Source organism: Silene latifolia, chromosome 3 (assembly GCF_048544455.1).
Source record: "Silene latifolia isolate original U9 population chromosome 3, ASM4854445v1, whole genome shotgun sequence".
Lineage (NCBI taxonomy): Eukaryota > Viridiplantae > Streptophyta > Magnoliopsida > Caryophyllales > Caryophyllaceae > Silene > Silene latifolia.
Window position 1 is genome coordinate 61,949,445 of NC_133528.1, and position 7,089 is coordinate 61,956,533.

A 7,089-nucleotide genomic window follows, 5' to 3' on the forward strand; every position below is an offset into this window, starting at 1 on the left:
AGCTTGACGACTCGAGAATGGAAGTCTAATCACAATGGGCTCCTTCTCTTTGGCCTTTTCTTCACTTTTCTTTGAAACTTCTTGATTGGTAGGTTCTTCTTCCCTAGAGTTTTGCACAACTCTTTCCTTGTCACTAGCTTCCACAACTTCATCCTCAACTTGCTTCTTTGGTCCTTCATATCTCGTACCACTCCTCAAGTGAATGGCACTAACCGTTTCATGTCTTGGGGGATTACTTTGAGGTGGTAATTGCCCCTTTTGTCTTTGAGAGTTTGAAGATGCTAGTTGGGTCATTTGAGTTTCCAACATTTTTGTGTGGGCTAGGATGTTGTTGATGGTGATGTCCTTTGCTTGGCTATCTTTTTGTATTTGAGTGAAAAATTCTTGTTGATTCTTTTGCATTTGGAGGACCGCTTTTTGATTATCAAAACCCTTGTCATTTTGTTGATTGTATGGAGTTTGATTTTGATAACCTTGGTTTTGGTTGAAAAAGGGTCTTTGATTTTGGTTTCTCATGGGAGGTGGGGTGTATGTTGGTTGAGGGTTTTGAACATTTTCGCTTTTGTATGAGAGATTTGGGTGGAAGTTGGTGTTTTCAATGTAATAGTTGGAATAAGGGGTACCACTTTTGTATGCTTGAAAAGCATTCACTTGTTCATTTGTTCCCCTACATTCACTTTGGTCATGTCCCAAAGTTCCACAATTCTCACATATCCCACTTGGGATTGATGAAGATGCTACCATGGCATTAACATGAAGCTTTGGTGATTTTGAGGCTTCTTCAAGTTTAGCCATAGCCTTCTCGAACTTCAAGTTGATGATATCAATATGAGCACTAAGTTGAGCACCCAATTGAGTAATAGAGTCCACTTCATGCTTTCCCCCTCTAGTAGCCTTGCGAGGTCTACTATATTGTGAATTATAGACTGCCATTTCCTCAATCTTGTTCCATGTTTGATTATCGTCAACTTCGGTGAACATACCATTTGATCCCATGTTGAGAATGTTTCTTGAGTCTTCATAAAGACCATTCCAAAATTATTGTACCAAGAACCACTCGCTAAGTCCATGATGAGGACATGAGCGACAAATTCCTTTGAATCGCTCCCAAGCTTCATACAAAGATTCTTCATCCCTTTGCTTAAAACCCGTAATTTGAGCTCTTAGCATGTTAGTCTTTTCCGGAAGGTAGAATTTTTTGTAGAAAGCTAGAGCCAACTTCTTCCAAGAGTCAATTCCAAGAGTAGCTTTATCAAGGCTTTTCAACCATTTTTTTGCGGTGCCAATTAGAGAAAAAGGAAATAAGACCCATCGAATTTGGTCTTGAGTCGCTCCGGTTTCTGAAATCGCATCACAATAGTCACAAAAAGTTTCTATATGGGAATGAGGGTCTTCACTAGGCATCCCCCCAAATTGGATTCTTTCGACTAATTGGATAAATGCGGATTTTGCAATGAAATTTCCGGTTAAGTGTTGTGGTGTGGGAGTACCATTGGCTAAGTTCTCCTCGGTTGGTACGGAATATGATGAAAATTTAGGCATTGTGGGTTGATTTTGTGTTGGGTTCTCCTCACCTTCTCTTGCAAAAGGGTTGATGAACTCAATAGTATTTGGTTGAATATCTACAACCTTACCAATACCTCTCAAAGTATTTCTAGAAAGTCTTCTATTGGTTGTCAATGTCCTTTCAATTTCGTGATCAATGGGTAACAAGTTACCTTGTGATCTTCTAGACATGCAAAATATCAAACAACTCGAAAACAATTAGAACAAACCTTGAGGCGCTTTACTTACCCAAGGAAAAGAAAGACACAACTAATAACAATCAAAGAAAATCAAATCAAGTTAACACCGTCCCCGGCAACGGCGCCATTTTTGGTCGGTCCGCTTTGAGCTTAGATTTCGGTTACTTGTCGTTAGGAGCACCTAGACCAAAACAATATTTATAACTTCACAAACAACTCTACTATTAGTAAAGAGGCAAGTAAAGGTCGGATCCGAAGGGACGGGTATTGATGTAGGATTTTCGATTGCAAGTAGCGGTGTCAAGGGGTGTCACAATTTGGGTTGAGATAATAAGATCACTAAACTAAATAACAATTAAAGTAAACAAGCAAGATGACTAAAATGGGATGTAAACAATTCATTAAAAGCACTAGGGTGTCATGGTGTCAAAGGGGATTCATGGGAATTGATCATAAAAACATATTCTCAAATTATAAACAAGCAATTATTATTGTGATAGGATCGAGTTGGTTTATATCTTACAATCCTAGGAAGGTTTGGGTCCCGGAGCCGAATCGATTAGATTGTACAACACCTACAAGTCGACTTAATCCTCCCTACTCAACTATATGCATGGTCTAATGAGACTCGAGTTGGTTTATGTCTTACAAGTCTCATTGAAAAGGTAAGTGATGGGTAAAAAATGCAAGGATTCATAGGCTCGCATTTCATCAAACATAACATGTGCATAAGTTGAGATCACAACAAGCAAGCAAATAAATTATGAAAACATATTAAATTAAGCATGAATCATCCCCCATGTTGGTTTCCCCTAATTACCCATTAACCCTAGTTAAGGAAACTACTCACTCATTATCAAGTTTAACATGTTAACAAGGTTGTCAATCATATTAACAAAGCAAAACATGATGAATAAATGAAGATGATTAACAATAATTAAAAAGGGATTAAGAGAGTTATACCTAATGATGATTCCAAAATAATAATGCAAAGAATAAAAGAAGTACTTGATGATTGATGGAAGGTTGTCAATCTCCCAATAAACCCAAATAATCTTCAATTACCCAAAATAAAAGATGAACAAAAGAGAAATTAAGGAGATGAGATTTTGTATTAATATTTGATTAGAAGTTGATTACAAGATTAAAGAGAGATTAGAATGATATAAACTACACTAAAGATTGATAAGAAGAACATGATAACCTAATTAGACTAATGGGGTATTTATAGTGGGGATTAGGTGCACAAATTAGGGTTACTAAGGGCATAAATGACGATTAAGTCCTTGAGGAATCGCTCCTCTCAAGAAAAGATACGGGTCTCCTTTTAGCTAGTCTTCCAAAAATATGTGAATCTTCAATGGAGGGAAGAAGAGGACGTGTCCCTCTGGAGTAGAATCCGGGCGTCCAAGGGTAGGGACGGGCGGATTGGGGAGCTGCTGGATGGGCGTCTGGGCGGCTTGGACGAGCGTCCTGGGAGGCTGCTGGACGGGCGTCCCGAGTGGTGGGAGGAGCGGATCCTGGCTCAGCTTCCTTTTCTTCTTTTCTTCTTCCAACAATCCTCTGGGATTTTGTCGGGGATGCAAGGATCTTCTTCATCATTGCCTATCTACTATATTATGTACAAAGGCCTTCTAGTCTTGTCTTCTCTTTGATGCTTGGTCATTAGATTCGATCAATTTAGCTCTATTTTGCCATGAAAATGCAAGGTTTGCACTCCTCTCCTACCAAGGAAACAAAACCTCAATGAATATGCAAAACAAAGGACTAAAGATAGTAAATGACCTAAATATGCACTAAAAAGCATAGGAACGAGGCTAATTCGGGGACTAAATATGCTCAAATATTGATCACATCAAATATGTTGCGTTGTGATCTAGTAGAGCGGTTTTAATAAAGTCTTCTGGTCAAGGAAGTTGTACTGAGTCAGTGTTATGACGTTGTATAAGTTGCGATGACTATCGATGTGGTTTTTGTGCCTCGGGTGGCGATCCGAGCACGGTACTTCGTCTTGTGATACGAGTATTTTCGCGCTGCGGTGCGGCTGTTGGTGGCAGTGTTGCGATGCCATCCTCGGTTGTGGTGGAAAAGGTGGGATACTGATGAGCCGAACTTTCTAAAGTATATATCACTTATATAGATTGTTATTTGGTTCCTGCCGTTTTCTGTCAGTGTCGGTCTGGGCATATAGATTGTTGTTTTATTTATTAATGTTTCTTACCAGTTTCGGCTTGGGAGTGATGGTAGAGTATGATATGGAAGAAAGTTGCGTATGTTTCCGTTGTTGTCATGGTATAGTGATATTCTATTATTGAGACATAGTTGTGGCAAGAGTTTTGTGGAATGGGTGTGTGCTGAGCTGAAAGCGGCAAGTGGTTCGTGATTTTTATTGGGACAATGAGTATAGGGTGTTGGGAACTAGTATTATGTTGAGTTATGGATGAATTTTACGGCAATAAACAGGAGAACTTGAGGATCTAATGTGAGTGTGTGTAACAATTGTGGATCGTGAGTTATGATTGTGGAGATAAGTGCATGCATAAAGAAATATGTCCTTTTGCGGTAATGGTTATGCTAAGGATTTTATGGTATAGGTTAGGTGGTGTGCCGAATGAATTGAGGTATGAGAACGGCTAGAGTAAAAGAGCCTTGGATATAGGAATGGATGTAGGTAGGTGTTGAGGCTATAGGCGGTTATCGTTGAGATGCGGTGGTGATGAAGATACTGAGAAGATATAGCTAAGGATCTAGTATTAGTGAGTTACAAGGACGTAACATTTATCTTAAGAGGAGTAGGATGCGACAAAGATAGTTTGATGGTTGTACATTGTAACACCCCGTATTTTATTAAGTTGGATAAAATTCTTTTAATTGCTATTTTGAATTTAATTACATCATTTAACGATTTATATATATATGCTTAGCTAATTAATTAATTTCATCATAATTCGATACGTTAATTTTAATAATCATTAATAAGTTTATTTAAAGTTAGTTCGAGTTTATTTATTTAATAATTTCCGTTTCTTTACGAGTCCTTATGAAAGTTGTTTTAAGTGAACCCGAGATGGATTTTGGGAACAAAACCGTCCAATTAGCTATTTTGAGCTTATTTCACTAAATTAGCAATTTTTATTAATATCCGTTAGTTTTGTAAAAATCGCTAATAATTCCGATTCAAGCTGATATTGTATTATTTACGTTAACTAGCTGAGTTTATTTTATTTTCACTCATTAAATTTATTTATTATTGATTCCGTTTTATTACTGAAACTTTTACTAAAACCGATTTTATTAACTCGAGACGGTTTTAAAAACGAGCGAAATTACTTAACGATGAAGAAACGTACGTATAATTAATAGCTAGCTAGCTAGCTGCTCCCTCTTTTTCTCACGCATCCCCTTCTTTTCCCCTTCTCTTTTTTTCGTTTCTACCTGCAGCAACAACAGCAACAACATCAGTCCGCCATTCTGTCCGATCTAAAAACCCAGATCCCGCCTTCATTTCTCATCCGTTTTCTACTATTTTTGTTCCATAGCGCTCCTTTCGTCGTTCTCGTCATTCCGATGTAAGTAACTTTCATTTTCGTCATGTATTTTTACAAACCCAATTTATATTTTCAGCTTTATTTATTATAAGACGGTTGTAGATGCTAAGATAGACGGTCTGGTAGAAGATTTGTTAGTCATAAATGATTAGTTCAATCGGAAAAAGGTAACAATTATAGGTTACTCGATTTTACTTGTAAAATATGTTTATTTAGAATGCTGGTTAGTCTGTTTTATAGTTGAGACGGTGTATAATTATATATAGGGATCATTATGGATGTTAATTAGTCCGTTGTATAGTTGAGACGGTGTATCGACTGTAGGGATCATTTGGGATGCTAGCTAGTAAGTGGTATATTTAAGACGGTGTATCTTTGACATGTATGGGTGATTTGGACTCTATTTTGAAGCCATGAAAGGACTGATTTGGACTCTGTGTTGGGGCGATTTTTGTAGTCTTTAGGACTGTTTTTCGTTGCTTTATACTTGTGGATTTCTCGCTCTAAAACCGTTTTGAATGCCGACTTAGTTGGCTCGCCTAGGACTGTTTTTAGGCGCGAGAATGGAGTCTTAAGGGGACGATTGGTACTCTGTTTTGGGCGGGACGAGAGCCGTCATCGTGGGTTTTCACTTTGCATTTGAGGACTGGAGTTGGGGTCGAACTTAGGCATCTTTTGGGTTGTTTTGGGTGATTTTTGGGTCGAGGTTATGAAGTAGGGTGAAGGGTGGCTATGGGTAGTCGGGTGGTGGTCGTGTCGGACTCCTTGTGGCTTGCTTTTAGGTGAGTCTGATGGCCTGGCCGTGGCCTAGGCAGTGGCCTGGTCGTGGCCTAGGCAGTGGCCTGGCTAAGTCGCGAGTTTGGGCCGTATCTATAAATTGTTTTGACGCTAGTTTGGTTTATTTAAAATATAATTAAATTAATTTCCGTCTCATATTTTATATAACGATAATTCGTTAATATCGTCCTTTCACATAATTATTTTAGGTGACTCATATGTGGTTGAAGATGAAGAGTAATTTTGGGTTTTAGAAGTTTTCTCAAGTTTATTGCTTGTCTCTTTGCTAGCTTAAGGTAACATATTTCGAGTTACTCGACGAATAAATGTCACATTCTTTGCTTTTTGTATGATTTTGTGAATATTATTTGAGTAGTTTATTTCATATGAAAATATGTGTTAAATTCATGTCTTTTGTATGTTTAAGTTCACATATTAGTATGAAAATGAAATGGGAATGATTAATTGATGCTTCAGACGATGTTAAACTGAACAAAAATGGAGAAATGGAGGGTTGGGGGTGGCGGCCCAGCAGGCCCGGCAGGCCCGTGCAGGCCCGGGTTGGCCCGGGTTGGCCCATTGCTGGTTTTCGCGATTTTCCATGCGTTGTTTGTCGTTTCGGATGAATTAATGTTATATTTAGTATAAGTAACATATGGGTAGTCTTATGAAATGAATCATGTTAGTAGTAAATATAATGTTGATGGTAAAATTATGTTTATATTGGTAGTTGCACATGTTAGGATAGGTTATGATATGAAATTGTAAGGAATAGGCTTAAAATGAATTTTATAGCGATAATTGCAATGTTTGGATGATTATGCCGAAAACTGAGCCTTAGTCCCTTTGACTGAATCGATGTCAGTCAATTGTGTGATTGGTCAGCCGCGATTTAACCCGTACCTGTCGCAGGACTGGGGTTGCGGGTAAAAATTCGGTTGAATGCAAATTATTGTGAAAAATGGATAATTGGCCTTATTCTTGTTTTAGGCCATTTATTATGTTTTTAGTTCACATGT

At 38.1% G+C, this 7,089-nt stretch overlaps 1 non-coding gene across 1 annotated transcript; it reads left to right on the top strand.

Moving 5' to 3' along the window:
- The first annotated feature begins 1,063 nt into the window (after nt 1–1,063).
- LOC141650506 (small nucleolar RNA R71) lies at nt 1,064–1,170 on the top strand. The gene has a single exon (XR_012546534.1). It is a non-coding gene; the product is annotated as a small nucleolar RNA R71 (small nucleolar RNA).
- Nucleotides 1,171–7,089: the final 5,919 nt, after the last annotated feature.